General features: G+C 39.8%; 1 pseudogene; it reads right to left on the bottom strand.

Annotated features, from left to right (window-relative positions):
* Window positions 1-20425, bottom strand: part of LOC149165490 (separase-like) — a 38500-nt pseudogene that overhangs the window by 5072 nt on the left and 13003 nt on the right.

Below are 20425 nucleotides of genomic sequence, written 5' to 3'. Positions count from 1 at the left end.
TGTTGTTGTATTAGGCACAGAATTTGCAACATTAGTGTCTTGCTGTTTATGGGAGTCTGTTTCAATTTTCTGAACAGAAACAGGTTCAGAATGATGACTCCACTGCTGTAATTCTTCTTGCTGTAGCTTTGTCTCAAGCTGCAAAAAATCAATCTTTTCCTGTGCATATTGTAAAGATTTTTGAATATCTCTGAGAGTGTTTTTGTTGACTTTAACTGTACTTCCATCAGTAGACAAGATTAGAGTGCTTAATAACTCTAATAATCCATGATTTTTCTCCATTATTCAGACAATCAAATCAACAATGTATTTGTAAAAACAATCAAATGACCAAAAATGCACTCCCCCACCTTTTTGTTGTTGTTGTTTTAGCCTCCAATGCACGTTCCTTTATGAAGATTTCCACTTTGCAATACCCAGAAATTGTACCCAATAGTGACAACAAGTTCTGAGCGGACTTCGATATCACAGTGACAGTGAGCATATACGTTGCTGAGCGGACTTCGATACACTTGCGTTCTCCAACACATCGAGAGTTTTGAACAGATATATCGGTCTAACCATGGCCACAGCCTTAGCAGACCTGTCTTATTTTATTATTGACAACGAAATATGGAGAGTTTTTAACATAAATCTCTACCCTTGGCGATATTCATGGCACTCAGTGGGAGTGATTCATGCACACCAATCCTAGTGCAGATGCATGTGATGGCTGCTATGAGGCCCGAAGTACAAGATATAATAGATTCTTTGTACTATTCGTAGAGATTACAAATTTGACAACTTCGAATTTACAAAACAATGGCAAACACTGACGCGTTTTGGCGTTTTGTAACAAAGTTTTCTGTTAAACACACATCTGTTAAACAAAATGTCTGTCAGACCCAATTCCAAAGCCGATGCCCGGAAGCAACGTTACAAGGTGGCGGTCGATACAGTGGAGGCCCGTTGCAAGTGGGAGGAAAACCTGGTGGAGATTTGAAAGTCTAAACGGGAGGAAAGTCTCCTTGTGCTGCTGGATATGATGAAGATTCCACTCTTTTCGATGCAGATATTTCACTGAGCATCTATCGCAGGGTCGCCTCACTTGTGGCTGATGAATTTCGGCGCTTGGGTAATGGCAATTGGGCACTCACAAACCTTCTTGCCAGGCACCTATGGAATCAGTGAAGAGCCAAAGATGCCTCCTCACAGAAAGTCGCCGAGGCAAATGCTCAGACAAGTTGCCTCTGCCAGTCTCTGCGCCAACTTAATCGCTCTTTTTGCCTGTTACCATGTCTGCGGCCTTTGAAAAATCTGCAGAAAAATGGAATGAAACCTGCTACTAATACAGCCAAGAGAAAGGCACCCATCAACAGCTGTCCATTCCCTTGAATTGCAACGGACAGGGGAAACTATCCACCGGGCTTTGCAAGCCAGATGGATTTATTCAATACTTCTTTATTCTCTGCGTTTCTAATCCAAAAACCGAGTTAAGTCAAACTCAGGATCAAATTTGCCCTACTCTCGGCGGCAATTAGTCCTTTCCAAACAAATGCCTCTTGGAAAGGAAGCTTTGCACAGACGCTAAACACACAGTAGCGCTTCAGATATTGCTTCTTTGGAGAAGAAAACTTTGCAGAACCTATACATTCAAAGCCATTGGAAGTCCACCTCATTGAAGAAAGGATTCTAGTCGCAGCAGGGGTGCAAGGACCTAAGATTGTTGAAATTGATGCAGATAACAGAGATCCTTAGATGTGCGTATTCTATGCCTCTGATATCTATGACTATTTTCACAAAATTGAGAAGAGAAGGCCATCAATGGACTACATGGATGTAGTTCAGCAAGACATAAGTACTAGCATGCGGGGAATATTGATAGACTGACTTGCTGAGGTTGCAGAGGAATACAAACTTGTTCCAAAGACTCTATTTTTTACTGTGTCCTATATAGACATATATCTTTCTCGTAGTGTTACAATGAGACGACGATGCTGGACTCAAATGAACGACGCCTTATAATCTCTCGAATGAAAGATGCCTTATAATCTCTCGAATGTAATTTCGGTCTAATTCCAAGTTATCATTTTTCGAGATGGGTTCGAATAGTTTTACTGTCTATCTGATCAAATAATTCATTGGCCGCATCTTTCGTGGAGGTCTAGTGCATCTAAATTATACAGTAGCCTGAGCAATGTCTGCGATCACATCGCAACAGTGATGATGAGTTTCAGACCCGACTCATCTATCCGCAATGAAATCTGCCGAATCCTTTCTCTGCCTGGGCTAATCATAAACAACTGCAATGGCGTTGCTTACAAGCAAAATCTGCCCTGGAATTACACGTTCCGTGGCATAAAGTCCGAGGCCATGGCCTACGAAATTAGTGACCTCGGGAATGGAGGCGCCAATCCGGAGCAGGTATAACACACCAAAGAGAGAATATATGACAGAGAGTGGCAGGTAAAGAATGGCACAAATAGCGCTGAGTGAAGGAGCGTTTTGTATGCAGAGAGCAGCGTATTGTATGCAGGTGGAGCAGCTACAAGAGCAGCGTTCAGGCCAGTGGAAGCGTCAGATCAGAATTTTCTATTTGGGGAATTGTGTGCAGAGAATGCAGCTAAAATGCTGCTGATAAAACATTAATGAAATGCAGAACTGACTTGCACAGAAAAGCCATAAAACAAATGCCTGAAATTGGAGCAGGACCAGCAATCGCCCGCTCTGATACCATGTCAAATACACATGGACAGTAAGAGAGATATGAAAGATAATCAGGAGAGTACGATTTTTATTAACAATTGATTTACATTTATAGTACAATATCTGACCGTTGGGTTCCACATCCCGAGGTCTCTTGGACTCCTTTTGTCCATTCGGCTTCCACACTAACCCATTTAGGATTAGGTGTCCAACATTCCACAAGCATCAAAAACTGATTCAAACATGTTGTCTCTCATGCTACAACCAAACTCAGATGCCATACATTCATCTGACAGAAGATTTTTTAGTAAGGACGCCCAGGTCCATGTAGCTTTGTAAGCTAACTTTAAAGGACCATGTTGACAGTGATGGACCCGCCAATATGTCAGGGGATCTCCCCGATAAGAAGTCCCAACGAGACCTCAGACCGTTTGGTGTAGGATTCCCAGCAGTGGGTTGTAAGGTATCGCCTTGACCGTGGTTGCGCGCAGAGGCAAGTAGGATACCCTTGTTGGTAGTAAGGGTGTGACATACACAGAAGCCAAGGAAGGTGTATGAATGGTTCTATCACATGGAGAGTGAGATGAGTGCGCCCCTTGGAAACCTGTGAAAGCACGTGGTTAAGAAGGGAACACACGAGAAAGGAAGCATCACAAACTGGAAGGCAAGTAAGTTGACAATCCAAAGTGATGGTTAAACCAACAACACATTTCAATAATATTCATACATACACATACAAAAAGAGTCTATACACACATGCATAAGCAAACAGATACATATATCATTTAAAGTAAACACGATAACTAAAATACAATACGGCATATGCATGAAACGTGTTGGCTCTGTTATATTAAGAAGTGAAAGTTCCAATCATACAGTACAACCATGACCGACCACTAGTCCCGATAGTGGAATGTTACAGTCACTGCCGCTTGCTCCTCCAAAGAGATGTACTAGCTCTACACTATGGATAAGCCAAGGCTATTACAATACTCTCCAAGCTTTATCTAAGATACTCCTATCGGAAGCTTGGTTGACCAAAAGCCTATACAATGAGTTATGAGGGACTATATATAGCACAGGGTGGGGTAACCCTTGACATTCCCCTTTGTGATTTTTCATCTACCCTCATGACTCTTCAACTACTATATAACTATTACATTCAGCTATTGACACTTGAACTTCCACTTGACAAGACGTTACATACAATCTGCACATGTACCCGTGTGAGACAAAATAGGTCTGAGCAAGCCATGTAAGACATCACTATGACTCAGACAAATGTGGGAAGACCATCTCTTTGACATTCTCACGATAGTCAACAGTAGAGAACTGATGCCATGTTGGGTAGTCCGCTATGGTGTGTGTGTACTCTATGGTGACATCTTTTTGGAGACGAACTCTTGCCTATGTTGCATCTGGCTACACTTCTCTAGCTCCTCTGTCCAACTCATCTAATAACATGTGCATCGTTGTCTTGAGTGCAGCCAAACTAGCGGCATATTGATGCATGGTGTCTGTGTTGATCGCTAAGTTTGCGCCAGTGGTTATGCGCATCAGCTCGTCAAAGTACGAGTCAAGCTCCAGTCGAACTTGTGCCTTTGTCTTTGCCTTGGTGACTGTCCGATAGATGGGATCGCATGTGTGCACACAACAACATCCATGCTTCTGAATATCTGTGCATGGGAAGCCTGCAAACTAATGATGAGCTGTGGGAGTTCTTCATAGTTCTGGATCTGACTCCAGATATGTGCCTTCAGCTCGACCGCTCTGGGCTTCATCATCTTGGGCAAGTGTAACGAGGCTCCCTTGTATCTCATTGTCCATGTTTGCATGTGGTCAACAATAGTATGCAAGTTTGACAAGATATGTGCTCTCCTAGCACATCATTGCTGCCAACCATTGAGATGGACAACTGCCTTATGCACGGTACCAAATCTGGAATACAACGCCCGCATGACTGTCTCAAGGGACGATACTTCATCTAGTATCACCTTCTTCAACTCTGCTCGGGCAGATGTTGTAACCAGTTCTCCTCCCTGCTTGGCCATCTGTAACTCCTTAGCCATTCACTCGTTCTCTGTTATCAAGAAGCAAACACTCGAGCTAGTGGCTTTGACATATGCTCTGGTAGCATCGGCCAATGCTGTTGGATGCTTGCACATGTCAAACATGATCACTCGTTCCTCAAACTGCGCAGGAGATGTGTGGTCATATGGAGTAGACACTCTGCGCGATTGCACAACTCTATGTTGCGACTCGTCGAATGATATGTTGTGCATCTCTTCTTCCAGATTGTCTCCAAGGATCTCAGTGTCCCCTTGGTTGCTCAGGACTTGCTTTGCTTCCGGATCCAGTGAAGCTAGTAGTTCAACCTCTTAGTGGTAAGGCAAGAGGTCAATGTCTTGCTCTAACTCTGGTTGCTCCATCTCCGTATCCATTTGCTCAAGTGCTCGTTCAATCTTGTGAGCGAAGTCCTACTCCTGCGATTGTTCACCTTCTCTGCTTTGTGCTAGTTGTTTGGATGAGTCGACTACCTATACAGGTGCAGTTTCATGTGTTTTTACATGTTGTGCCCGCTATTGTATATGTCCTTGTTGCACTTCCTTCTCTTATCTATACAACTCTTGTTCCTTTGGGAGTTGCTCCTTCAACTCATGCAACTCCTTCATTGTTTCCTCGATCCTCTGTTTTTCTCTATGCATTTGCATGGTCCTCCTGTCATATTGTTGCCTCTTTGCCTCTATTGCCAAAGCTGCTTTCTGTATAAGTGAGTATGCTCTAAACTTGCATCTTTGCTCTGCCTCTGCGCTGTCGATAATCTTTCTCTTGCCTTTGTCGCGCACTGGTATGTTTACCTCTACTGTTGGTGCTGGTGCTCTCATGGATGTTGCTTCACGCTGCTTTGCTAACCATTCCACAGTGATGCCGACCAATTCATTGGGCCTAGAGAAGTTGTTACAATATCTCCATGGGTCTTCCTCAACCCAATGTCTCACCCTCTGGATCCACAGAAATTGTACTATTGCACAGTGATCCTTTACAAAACAATGTGGTTCATACAGATTGTAGCTTTGGGTGTCGAAAGGATATTTCTTGAACTCTTCTATTTTGGCATCCCCATGCTTGAGATTATGTATCTTGTACAACTCGATCCACAACGGAAGAGTGGGCCAAGGTGGTATGATACTTCTTTCATGACGAGCTTGTCCATGGCAAACTTCAGTAAAACATGTGGAGGCTTCTCCACATTGTACATCCATATGAAGGTGATAGACGGTGAGGCATACCAATCGGCTCTATCAATCAGTGCCTCCATTGTTGCCTTCGACATGCAAGGTGGATCCTGCTCAAATATCATCTTGTACACCGGGGTGACAAAATGATCTGACAGTTGTGTGATGACCCCTCGGAAGTTGCATTCAGAAAATAGTTTACAATAAGTATTGACAGAGGTTTTCGTTGATTTCCATGCCCACTTCAAGCCCGGGAACTTCTGATGGGCACAGATTGCATCCAAGATGTAGGAGGACATGTAGATTTCTGCTTGCTGGCCTTTAGGCAGCTGCCAAGCTCCTGTTACATATTCCTTCAGCCTGTGAGCCAACATGTCGAACCAGTTGCATGCTTTTACTTCACTGACCAGTTGGCCCAACGCAATCACCCAACTCTACGGGAAGATCTTCGTGCTCTCTTAGCCATAAAAGCGACATGAAAAGATGACCAAGTACTGATACGCCTTCTGCAGTATAGTCATCTTGTAAATCCTGTTGGGTGTCATCCTGAATTTGGCTGGCTCCTTCACCCAGTTTTTCAAGATATCCCTGGAGTTGGTGTTACTACTGGGTATGCTGAAGGGTATCTCCATGGTGATCACTGGCTTCGGCAAGTTATACATCTATTGATAATCTATGCCCTGAAGGTAGTAATCTCTATCCTACTGACACTACCAATGTCATCGTCTTGGGATCAGTGTGTGAGACGATCCAATGTATCATGTCCACACATGGGAATGTGAGGTATCTGCATGCAATCCGGTACAAGCCGAACTTGTGAATATTCACATGGACTTTGCAGTCTTCAATATTTTCCCCAAATTTTCCTGAGAATGCATCATTGACCTCTTGCCATTTCAGCTTGATGTCTTTGTCTACAATCAGCTTGGTGTCTTCGTATATCGGCAAACTCATAGACACTCACTCAACTGCTGCTCCAGTTGCGCTTTCGTCAGTGTCCTTTGACCCTACTCTCTTGGAGGCCATTGATCCTAAACTGTTGAGAGACGAATAAACACATGCTATATCTGGAGACATGGCGACATGCATGGAAAGAAATTTGTTAGTTAAAACCAAAGCAAACTTGAGGGATGACATGCAACATACCTAGAGAACTGCTGGAAATGATTGCGCAATTTTCACTGGGAAGCCAGGAGACTGACTTCCGGAATTGCGGAAAAGGTAGTCCAGACTATCGGGAGGCTAGTTGACTGTTGGAATTGCGCAATCCAGACTGGTTGGCCAGGTACTAAGATTACGCAATACTCAATTTCAACTGGCAAGTGATGCAAGGCCAGGGACTGCATTGAGCAATTTTCTGGGCAAGAAATCACTACCTCTCAGGATTGAGAAAAGCAAGACTAGAGGGCACTCACTAGCCAGATTTTCACATTTTCTGGGAGGAAGGCAGGGCCTTCCCTCTCAAAATTATGCAATGTTGTCTGGGTGAGGTAGAGTTTGGGCCAAGGCTGCCTAGACCCGCCGACGGGAAACTGAAAGCATATGAAGATGTGAATGCATGGTGATGCTAAGTGTAAGCAGGAGCGAATGATCATGCATGTAAACAGCGAATGCAAGATTCAGAAAATGAAAAAACATGCATGTGTGTGAAACGAGTCGCCAAATCGGCGATCGTTCGTGCAAAATAGTGTCATGCATGCGACAGCAGTGAGATGTTAACGAAAACTAAAACGATGCATCTACAAGCTAACATGCATGCAAACGACAGCAAGCATTGACAGAAATCAAGCAGACAACACTCGCACAAGCCAAAACACAAAAAGCGACAGAAATGCTGCAAAAGACAAGTAAAGTTGACTTACCTGGAAATAGCTGAGTTGGATGTGTCTAAGGCTCCTGGATGTGTTGTGGGATGTCAGAGCTCCAAGATCAATGGGAAGAATGAGCTCTGAAGTGTCGAATAAATAAGTTTGAGGCTCATGATGCTTATGCTACAAACCTAGGAAAAAACGACACTTGGAGGAAAGTTTCTAAAACGATCTTTGCATGTAACCTCCAACTACTAAAAATAGATCCCTAAAATATAGGGATGCTTTTTGCATGTTTCTTTTTGCTATTTCGGGAAAAATTAGCTCATGCATGTGAGTCAAGTTTTCTCTGTCCCGGAGGGAACCAGTCAACCTGAAGGCACATGCAACAGCCTGCTTGACTGAGAGGGGATTTTTGCATAATTTCTGGGAGGAAGTTGGGCTGGCTATCCAGAGGGATTGTGCAATTTCTAGGAGGAGAAACTAACTGCTGCCCAGAATTGCACAATTTCTGGGCTGAGTTGCACTGCTGGGCCAGATTGCGTAGTTTTCACTTGGAAGATTGTTTGACAGGATTGCGCAATTTCTGGGCCTAGCATGCTGCCAATTATATTTGCATAATTTCTAGAGGGAAGGCTAGTTCCCCTCCAAAATTGTGCAATTTATTAAGGGAGCTGCTCAGGCAACAATTGGCCCAAGTTCGAAGTAGCAGCCTGTGAGGGGAGTGAACCAAGCTATCATGCACAGGATGGCAAGCTACTGAAAAAACCAATGAAGCTCATGTACTTGATAGTGAAAGATATGTTGCTAAGGATGGTTGGTCAGGAGGCTCCAAAACGAAGCTAAGGCAAAATTTTGGAGGGTATTTGTAGCCGCTACAATAGACCACAAGCCCAATCATATTGCTTCATATTGATCATTTCCACCCCAATATTATACATATAAGATATTAATAATTTTAACTCTTTAACTTCAATCCAAATTTGTGAAATAAGTGTATCTACAGCTTCCAAACATTCCTGAACAACTTTTTGATGCATGAGGGACAGTTTGAATGTTGCACTTGCAGCAAGGAGTAGTGTCTGGCAAACCTTACAAAGCTTTTTTCTTTCTTCCACTGTAACAATGTTAGAACTGAAACCAACAATGAATACTTGCATAAAGAGATGGAAATCTTATTCCAAGGAAGGATGTCAAACCGAAGTATTAGTAGTTATACTACTAGCTATGAAAATGTCCCATTCCTGTTGTATATATCCTGCAAATACCTTCCATAGGAATTCCAGAACCTTGGAAATACTAATCAATGATCCACCTATCCACCTGTGATTATTGTTGCTCATTGCATAAGTCTTAGATTTACCATCACATAATGCCCCATTATTTCCATGCATAAGTCTTAGATTTACCATCATATAATGCCCTATTATTTCCATGCCTTTAAACAACCAATTCTCCAGATGTCCACTTAAACTTCTCAATAGTACCTTGAATTATTCTAATTGATTTTAAGAGAAGTACTGAATCCTTGAAAGAATGTTCAGAGAAACTCTATATATGTTATCAACTGTAAAAGAGAATGTTCAGAGCAACTTTATATATGTTATCAATTGTAGAAGAGAATGTTCAGAGCAACATTATATATGTTATCAATTGTAGAAGAGAGTTGGGACCCTCCAAAGGCAAGCTGGTGACAAATTCGACAACTTGCATTTATAAATTGATCCTTTACTCAAGAACAGGCACAGTTTTTTAGTGCTAGAATGCTTATATTCCTTATCAATTTCGGGTTGAAGTTACTGGGCTCTTTTGCCATGAACTCTATGCATTTTTGCAATCCTTTAAACAACATGTTGTTGTGTTTTTCGACATTATTTTTGTCTAGAACCCTCTGCCATGGCATGAGCTGATTGACAATCAATTGTACCTTCTCCAAGGTCTCTGCATCATTTGGTCTGCTTTCGCTAATACAAATAATTAGATCCATCACGAGTCCCAAAATTAAACCTGTGGTAGAGGGCAGATTTTATGCATCCAGGAATTGAGAGGATGAGGGCGGCAGCAGGGGTGGAGGTGGTTCCAAGTAACAGAGAATAGAGAATGGAGGACAAAAATGAATGCTTTAGATTGACTGGGTTGAATAGTGTTTGCCTAGCCAGTTCCATAAAAAAAAAAAATGCCTCTTGGCATAATAAGTAGCCAAAACAGAAAATATGCTTTGATAAAATTGTTTTTAAAAAAATAAATCCACCATGTGTAGGTTTGTTCATTTAATTTTCATATGTTTCTTCCACCCAATCTAAGATGTCGTAGAAAATTAAATCCTCATCATTATTTAAAAAATGAAATTATATATTTTCCTTCTTCCTTCGTTGGACACCATTCTTCCATTATATGAATTTGATAAAAATATAACAATGTTGAGTTGATTTTGTCGACTTAATAATTTAAGTTAGATTGTCTTAACCACCAAAATTGCAATCCATTGTTTTAAATGTGTCTTATTAGCACATAAGATACAATTTCATCACTAATATTATGATTGAAATGAAAGAATATAGTCATAAGATACAATGTGACCTATTAGCACATAAGATACAATGTCATCACTAATATTATGATTGTCATGAAAGAATATAATCACCAAAGTATCATATGAAAGAATATAGTCACGAAAGTGTGTATGAATATTAATAGCCCAAAAAGGATATAAAAGAATGAGATATGCGTTGATCTTATTTAAACGAACCATTCATGTGTGTTTAAACATTTACGAATTTAGTGTAATTACATATAGTCTTCCACCACAGAATTTTCAAAAGCCAACACATTTATAATCGATTTTATGTTGCCATATGTAGCTAAGTCCACGGAACCCTTTCAACTCCATATTTTAGGCTGAAAGGAAACAACCCATAATTAAAATGGAGCTTTATGTTATGGAGTTTTATGTATGTTGTGTATCTAGTAAAACAACCAACATTATAATGTAAACTTATAAAAGACAAATCAATTAATAGACCATCCCCAAGGAGTATATACCTCAAAATAATTTTGTAGAGTGGTGTTATAATGTAACAACAAACCCCATTATTTTTATTAATGTTAACAAAAATAATTGGGACCCTTGAATTTTAAACTTTTAATTCCTTCTTTAAATAATTGGGACCCTTGAATTTTAAACTTTTAATTCCTTCTTGTACAAAAACCCATTGTTTACATAAACTTAAAGTGTCAATTCCACCCCCTCTTTTGTATATACTTTCTATATGACTTTGTAATTAAATGTATCAAGAAGAAATCTCAAGACATCAGGATGGCACCTAGGTAAAATCACAAATAATACACTTGATTCCCCCGAGCTTGAAGGATTATCCATAAAATTAATCGTCTGCCAATTAACAAGAACATTTTAATCATAGGGATGACGTTCTGCGAATATTCGTCCTTGTGCTTTCAAACATCCAAGTCTCGAAGTGTTTTCCCATTAGTTAACGTCTCAACCCCTCCATCTAGAAATATGGAAATTTTCGTTCTTGGGCATCAGCTTTCGGGCTAGTCTTATACCTTATTCACTTTAACTCACTCGATGACTCGATGCCAAGATCTCTCCTCGCCTCATGCCACGACGGATTTCCAAGTCGACGTGTCATCTTGCAAGGTGGCAATTCAACCATGTCATGGGACACATGTTACTCATATTTAGACCAATCAAATCTCCCTTAAGGCCATTTTTGACAAGCACATGGCTTCTAGGTAGAACTATCACGTCATCTCGATCACATCACTAGAATTTCCATACACATAACAGTTACACACACTTGATGCTAGATGTCTGATAATTAATTTAAATTATTTTTAGTTGGTTAAACACATATTTAAATTGTGTGTCGCTTACAATAATGTTTGGGTTTCCAGGTAGCTTTTGAATTGTTTCCATAAATGTAGTAGCAATTGTATTGGCTTTAAATGGATGAGATAATGCACAATTGTCTATCAACTACCACCATGATGGCACTCTTTCCTTCAGACTTGGGTAAACCTGTGATAAATCCATTGATACCTCCTCCCAACACCGACTTGGAATGGCTAAAGGTTGTAACAGACCCGGAGTCTTAATTGTCTCAACTTTATTTTGTCGGCAAACCAAACATTTTTCCACAAAATTCTAACTATCAGATTTAAGGCCATCCCAAAAAAAATCCTTCTTTACCTTGTGGTAATTTTTCAAAAATATTGAGTGCCCTTCTAAGGGGGAGGTGTGCAATTCCAAAAGAAACGTTTTCTTAAGTTGGGAATTCTTACAAAGATATAAGCGATCTTTGTACCATAATGAATCATTTTTCCAGCTAAATGTATGAGATATACTGGAATCTTGCTGCAACTTTTGAATGAGTGCCCAAACCTCTTTGTCATTATTCCATTCATCCCTTGCTTCAGTTATCCAATTAGGTTGGATAATAGAAATGGCACAAAGAAATGCTTCGACATTCTCATTATTTCTTAAGCATGCATCTGCAACAACATTTTGCTTCTCTTTTTTGTAGATGATTTCAAAGACATAACCCAACATCTTTGTGACCCATTTTTGTTGTTCTTCTGAAGATAATCTTTGTTCCAAAAATTATTTAAGACTATCATGATCTGTTTTTACCTCGAAGCGTCTTCCCATTAGGTAAGGTCTCCATTGCTTTAGTGCATGTAGTATTTCCAACATTTCCTTCTCATATATAAGTTTGTGTAAATACTTTCCTTTTATTGGACATATTTCAAAAGGTCTTCCTTATTGCAATAAAACAACACCAATTCCATTTCTTGAGGCATCACATTCCACAATAAAGGTTTATGTGAATTTAGGCGTAGCTAATACCGGTGCTTGGCATATTGCCTCTTTAAGATGTTCAAATACCTTAGTCACTTCTCGAGTCCAATAAAATGCATCTTTCTTTAGTAGTATGTTAGAGGTGTTGTTATTCTCCCATAATTCTTAACAAACTTGAAATAATACCCTGTAAACCTGATAAATCCTCAAAGATGATTTATGGCTGTGGGGATTTTCCATTCCTTAATGCATTTAATTTTTTTAGGGTCTACCTTAACACCCTCATGAGATAAAATATGACCCAAATTTCCACCTCTTGTACTCCAAAGAAACATTTGGATTATGTAACTATTTCTCTTCCAATAATTTGAGCACCCTGCCAACATGTTGAACATGATCCTTCCAAGACCCACTATAGATTAGTATATCATCAAAGAATACTAATGCACATTTTCTAAGGAAGGGTTTGAAAATGGAATTCATCAAACCTTGAAATGTCGAAGGTGCATTAGTAAGGCCAAAAGGTATGACCAAAAATTCATAATGACCCTTACGAGTTCTAAATGTTGTTTTCATAATGTCTTCAATCTTCATTCTAATTTGATGATATCTTGAACAAAGATCTAGCTTGGTGAAGTAAATTGCTCCATCTAATCCATCCAACAATTCATCAATGACATGAATAGGAAATTTATCTTTAATAGCGAGCTTGTTGAGCCCCCTATAAATTGGAAACATATGACATGATCCATATTTCTTATGAAACAATAATACTGGAGCAGAGAAAGAACTTTGATTAGGTTGAATTATACCAACCTCTAGCATTTCTGCAACCATATGTTCAATTTCACTCTTTTAAACGTAGGGATATCTGTAAGGCCTGATGTTTGGAGGAACAATTCCTGGAATCAAGTGAATAACAAGATCATAGTCACGAATAGGTGAGAGTCCTTCGGGAGTATCAAATAACTTGGAATGATTGTCCAAGGCCTTTTGGAGATCTGGAGAAATAAATGATTTCGATGTTTGAACCTCTAGTGAGCATAATTATGCAATTATGCCCCGTTTCTATTTCTTTAAAAGCTTTGTCATGCCATTAGAGATAATTATTTTCCCTGGTTTCCCTGTGTTACCCCTTAATTCAATTTCCTTTCCTTCCCAAAAAAAAATCATGAAAAGTTCTTGAAAATTAAAATCTATTGTCCCCAAATATTGTAACCATTAGACTCCTAGTACAACATCAACACCACCCATTAGAATGGAAAGCATTGAACTATTCAATACATATTCCCACGTGGTTAGCTTGATATTATGGCACTTTCTATAGTAATTTATAGTTCCTCCAATTGCAACCATCACTTAACACTCTAGTGCTAGATATAGAAAGCAATTTAATTCCTTGGCTATCTTACAATGAATAAAATTATGGGAACTACCCAAATCAATTAGCACTATTACCTTTTTCTTCTTGATATATTTGTCTATCATGAGAGTTTGAGGAGTGGTAATTCCCGCCAATGCATTACAAGATATGGTAGGATTCATTTCTTCTTTCTCTGGGGTTGGTTCCTAGTGTATATCTTCTTTTTTTGATGTTTCTTGTTCCTTTTCTTCCTCCTCTTCACAATCTATGTAAAATAATTTATTCTCGGCACACTTATGACCTTTAGTGTATTTTCTATCACAACTATAACAAAGTCATTTTGCTCTTTTTTCCTCCAGATGTTGTGGTGTCAACCTTGTAGGTTGTGGAAGGATAGAAGCAACACTTCCCTCTTTATATTTGCGAGTGGTAGATTCCTTGTTGCCATAATTTTGCTTTCAAATTTTCTTGCCACCTTGAATGCCTTCTCCAATTAATTAGGTTCCCAAAGGCAAACCTCATGTTGATGTTATCCTTTAAAGTTCCAATGAAGAAATCAATCCTATGCTCCTCTAGAATATCATTTACCTTGATATTCAATCTTTGGAATTCCTCAATGTGCTCCACCATCGAAACCTTTTGTTTGAGATATATCAATTAGCTAAAGAAGGTATTTCTCTTGGTATCCTCATAATTTTCTACCAATTCTTCAGCAAATGTCCAAGTGACAATTGATTTACAAGAAAAAAGCCATAGATACCACACAAATTGATTTTGTTCTAAATATAAAGATGCAATGCGTACCTTTTGTGTGTTCAACACATCATTTAGATAAAAGAATTGCTTCATTTCTAATATCCATGTTACCGGGTCCTTGCCATCAAACTTCCTCATATCAATCTTCAGAGTGTGGCTAGTCTTCAACCCACTATTGGAGTCTCTAAATTCAAAATTTGTATTCCTTTTATCCTCATCATGATTTTCATGGAGTACCTTGTCACCACTAGGAAGCATTTCTTGTAGAAACTTTGTCAAACCTTCCTTCAAATATTCCATTTATGTTTTTTAACCATCCTTCAAATCTTCCATGTGTGGTTTTTGTTAGAGCCTATATTTACCTCAGGCTGAAAAGGTAAGCTTCTAGGTCCACATCAAACCACACTCAGCCTCGTAGCTAGCCCTACGAGGACAGGAGAGGGATCTCTCCGGGTCTATCTCAGTGAAAAATAATCAAATGGGGCTTGAGATGACTGATTTAACAACTAATCTTAGGCTAGGTATGAAGTGCAAGGATTTGATTTGATTTTTTTGGGAGTTTTTTTGGAATCAAGGGAAAGGCAATTTGGGTTCGGGGATGAGGCCAAATTTTTGCAGAGTTCTGGTTGGGGCAAGGTAGGCAGTAGTTTTGATGCTTTAGATTAAATGAATGGATGGAAAAGACCACTGAGGAGATGAAGAGGGCAAGAGGCTGCAAGAATCCTCTCCAAACAGATGAAAACATATAAAACTAAACAAATTTTAAGGCAGAGCACAGCAAGCCAAATGAATTCTACCTTTGTCACTCAATTTGTTTAATTTCAGAAGCAAAGAGAAGGGAAATGGCATACATAAAACATCAAGGAACTTACAATTACATGAAGAAAAACACCATCAAAACATAGAGCCACAAGGATCCCAACAAGTGCTACAAATCCCTGGTCTTTCCTTTGTCAAAAATGCAGAAATCAAATGTACAATGGAGTGCCAAGCAATCCCAATTGTCCAACCCTAAAAATGATTGAGAAATTACATGATATAGACAAGCCTAACTCCTTCCCATGCCTCTAGGGGTTGAGCTCATCATTCTAGGAGCTATTTCAACCATATCTAAACAAGGAACTAAAAAATAGGTAAAGAAACAACTTGCCTCTATATGCTAGGAAACTGATTCATTCATTAAATTTTCACTTTTTAGTGAATGAATCCTCTAGAACAAGTAAAAATGTGCCAATATTACATCATGGTCATCAAATTACATCATGGTAGATCAATAGTTACATCAAAAAGTAAAACTAGTCAAAACTGGGCGAATTTCTGAGCTGAAGAGTGAAAATGAGGCCAAATTTCTCTATGCGCCGCGCCCAAATTCTCTATGTGTCGCGCCACTTTGGAGCTGATTTTGAGGCACTTCTCAAAGTCCAAATTTAGCTCATGATAGCTCGTTGGAAATCCCTGCCTGTCTACTTTCCAACCCAAGTGGAATTTATGGATTTGGTGTCCATTTGCCCCTCCAAATGTCCAATCTCCCAAGACTGCTTCATGTGTGTCAAAATAGGGGCAGTGAGGTCATTTTTTGAGTGTTTTTTGACCTTTTGAGGGCTCAAAACCTACCCAAATTTCTTGGCCATAGGTAGGAAAACATAATTTATCATGAAAAATCCATAAATGCAAATTTTTTTGGATTTGGAGCCCTCTAGCGAAAGCGAGCACCACGTGGCGCGGTGCATAGGGAGGAAAACCCTGTTTTTTAGTGCAAAAAATTTTCAAAATGCAAAAATTGCTCCAAATTTCTTGAAATTTGGGCTGGACCTTCTTCATCAAGAGATATGATGGGCCAAGGATGCCTCAGCCAATATCCAGAGTCGATCATGCTCTTTTTGCCTCTTTTGCCTTTTTGATGCCTTCCTTAGTTTTGCCTTTAAATTTCTTATTCGTGCCTTGCAAACCTTGTTCCGCGCCATGTAGTGGAAAGCCATGTGTCTCAGCAATGCTTTGTCCCTATCGACCTTGTCCAGTAGTCTCTCTAAGTGGATGTTGACTCTCTCGAGCCAAGACTCCTGATCATCATTAATCTCTTGCTCCAATGAAGTGAATTCAATCCTCCTCCTTTGGGCAGCTTGACGATTCTCCTTGATGTTTTGTAATTCCATAATCACCTGCTGATCTTCAAGCTGCTTATTCCTTTGCTCCAAGTATTTTGTAATCCACTTAGCCCTCTCCAAGTTGAGGGACAAGGCTTTGATCTCTGTCTGCTGCTCCTGGATGATATCTCTAAGGTTGGCACTTTGCGGGCCCATGTCTGTATCGTCATCCTGAATGAGAATGAAGTCAGTCTCCCATTCACCTGAAGGCCCCTCATCCTGCATTGGCCTCTTGCCTTTGTCTTGTACCTATGGTGCTGATGTCGGAAGTGAGGCCCCTTCCACCCCAGGTGGAGATAACACTCGCTTTGCTGCTGCAAATAACTGTCTAGCGCCCTTCTGATAAGTAATGAATACTGGCATAGTAGCAGTATGTGTCTCATGACCTTCATGCTGATAAGAAGGTCCACCTGTCTCATGTCCAGCCTCTGAAGATCCCTGTGAAGCTCTGAAAAACTCACGAGAGATAAAATCATCCCAAGTGATGCCCTGTAATCCAAGCTGATGAACCACCACAATCTTGATGAGAGCAAAATGATAAACACTGTTAAGCTGCTGCTGAGGGGTCTTGTGCTGCACAAGGGTGGTCATCCTTTCTATGTTTCGGCATATGAAATAAGGAATTTTCATCATCCGTACCTGAGTGAAATGCATCAGTAGCCTGATGTGATAAGCATACAAGCGGGAGAACCGGCCCTCACAGCTGAAATACTTCATGATCAGTTTCATTAAAGGCGCATATTCATCTTTGAGGTACCGAAATGGAAACACTCTCTTGAGCTGTCTCAAAAAGTCGGGCTTGATGTACGGTTCATAGTGCTGCCGGTCAATTTTCTGCCTCTTGTTCCATGGTTCTCCAATGTTTGGTATGCCGGTTGCTAATGAAATGGAATTTGGTGTTAGTGTGAAAGTAACACCCGCTAGAGTGGCTTGGTCACCATGTAAATGCAGTACAAACAGATGAGCCAACTCATGATGAAATTGAACATTAGCAACCTTCTCACAAAACTCATAACATGACTGATGCTGGAAACAAGAGATGGCAAGAGGGCAGGCCTGTAATTCAGTAAGGGTGGTTGGTTCTTCTCTGATATGTCTGCCACCTCTATGAGGCCTCCGGGGTGCATGTCCTTCTGCAGGTGAGTCACTTTGGGTCTCCACTTCATAATCAGATGAAGGATTAGATGCCATGACTACTGGTAAACAAATTGCCCTGGAGAAATAGATGCTGATGTATGAAAACTGTGTTGGACTGCCTTTTGGTGATGTGCTTGACCTCTGCTACCAAGGGAACAAACAGTGAAATGAGGGGCTGCAAAGGGAGGGGAAAATAGTGAGGGATTAGGGACTGTTGGGATAGATTTAGTTAGGGGAATATGGGATGGTTTGAGGGTTTATGTATAGGATTAGGGTTTAGGATTTCACATTAGGAAAATTGGGAAAGGGAACTTGGGATAGGGGATGAATGAATTTAAGGGGTAGTGGAACTTAGGGAATAATGAAAACAAGGGACAAGTGAGATGAGGGAGTGAATTTGGTGACAAAACAGGGAATTGAAACCCTAGCAGCAATTTTCCTTGAGGTATTTTAAAAGGTAGGGTTTGATGTTTTTTGTTTTAACCATTACCATCCATCAACCACCATACCCTAGCACAAACTTGGATGAAACACAAAGATGGAGGCTTTACCTGGCAGATCTGTGCGAGTTATTGGCAATTTGGAGCAATTGTTAGCAGTTTCGGGCCTTTAGCTGTGTGCGCCGCGCAGCACGCCCAATGTGCCACGCCCCACCAGTGCGCCGCGCCTGTGTTAAAATAAACTGTGTTCTGAGACCCAGTGCGCCGCGCCTCACCAATGCGCCGCGCCTCCTGCCCAGTGCGTCGCGCCGGTATTCTTACAAAGATTTTCGCCCAAACTTCACACTCACTCTCCCAATTTGCTCAATCTTGCTTCTCTTTTGCAAATGAGCTTATCACATGAAGGAATCACTTATAAACAAAGAGCTTTTGAAATCTTGGCTTATGAAACCCACTTTTATAATGTTTTGTATTTGACTTCATTTTACAAACTCTGTTTTTGGACATTTTTCACTGCTTTTTCACTTTGTGATGAATTTAATGACCTGAGCTTGCTTGTTTTTGCAGGTGTTGGAGCTTCTAGGCTAAGGAAAGAAACCAGGGTGCAGATGAATGAATTTACAATGAGGAAAACAAAAACTTTCATGATTTTGTACAATAAATGCTAAATACTCTGTTTTTTCCTCAAAACAGAGTTTTGAGGAAAAACACATTTGCGAACACTTGGCGATGAAATTTATTGATGTTGAAACATCCTCATGGCCTGCTGGCAATTATTGAACACTCTGACACATTTTTTGACGAAACCCTAATAAAACCCTAGACCTAAGTGACCATGAAACCCTAAAGACAACTTTTGCAATTTTCAAGATAAAAAGACTGTATAAGTTTTTTTTTTTTTAATGAACACACATGAGCCAGCAGGTAGATAACATGAGGGGAATGAGTGACAAGGCCCTTCCGTCAGATTATGGCATGCCCCTAACGGAATGCAGATGAATGAACTGTATGAGACACCTAAAAAATGAAATGCAATAAGAGAAATGATCTCTGATGGAGGGATGTAAAGACCGACTCTAACAATTTTAAACCATTATTCAAGTCATCCATCGTAGCTTCCATTTTGTTTTTTGTTATTATTTGCAAGAGCAAAATTTGTTGCACTTGGTCTCGTAATTTTGATATTTCATGTTGCATTTCTTCCTCTTCTTCATGCGTCATAGAATATCTTTATGGTTGCTTACTAGGTGTGTCCATTTTTTTGTTTCGAGCATTTTGAAATCAAATAATAATATCTATGCTTCTTTATTCCCTTTGAATCACTCAAATTGATTTTTCAAACAAAATTTATGCAAAATTTTAAAAAATTACACAGATTTTTCTTGTTTTTTAAGAGCTCGATATTGAAATTGTTGTATCTCTGGAATTTATGATCTCCAAGGTCTTAAATTTCATCCTGTGGTATCCCTTTGAGCCTTCTTTCTAAGAAAGATTGAGATTGGATTCTTCAAGAAATATTTATGTCCAATCTCCCACAATGGCTTGATTATCGACTAGTTCAGTAGAGAGAACTTGTATGAAGTGCCACGTGTCGTTGTTTCAACCTTCGGCCTTGAAAATGAAAAAAAACAAACTACATTCCGTGCAATTTCAACCACTTCTTATGAAATTCAAATCCGATGTTCAGAGAGAAAGTTATGACGATTTTACCTAGGTCACTTGTTTGAGATTGAATTCAAGTGTGCAAAAACCTTAACGTCCTTAGATCATATCTCCGAAAATATAGAGAACTAAGATCTTACATTCATACACGAAGTTCACCAATATTTTGGCTCCACGTGGTTCCAATTTCAGCTCCTAGAGCCTGGTAGTAAAAAAAATTATAGTGAAAATGCTAAGATGACTTGTTTGAAGAAGCGAAATCCTAAAATCCAAAGCTTTGATACCAATTGTTATGCAACCGACTCACAAAATAGGAGAAAAGATAGATAAATGACTTAAAAATTAACCTATAGGGGGGAACCTTGTTTACAT

Source organism: Pinus tabuliformis, chromosome 5_1 (genome assembly GCF_031772625.1).
Source record: "Pinus tabuliformis cultivar Carrire ecotype Pingquan chromosome 5_1, CPIR1, whole genome shotgun sequence".
In the NCBI taxonomy this organism is placed as follows: Eukaryota; Viridiplantae; Streptophyta; class Pinopsida; order Pinales; family Pinaceae; genus Pinus; species Pinus tabuliformis.
Note: the sequence above shows the minus strand (reverse complement) of the source record. Positions and strands in the feature narration are given on the sequence as shown.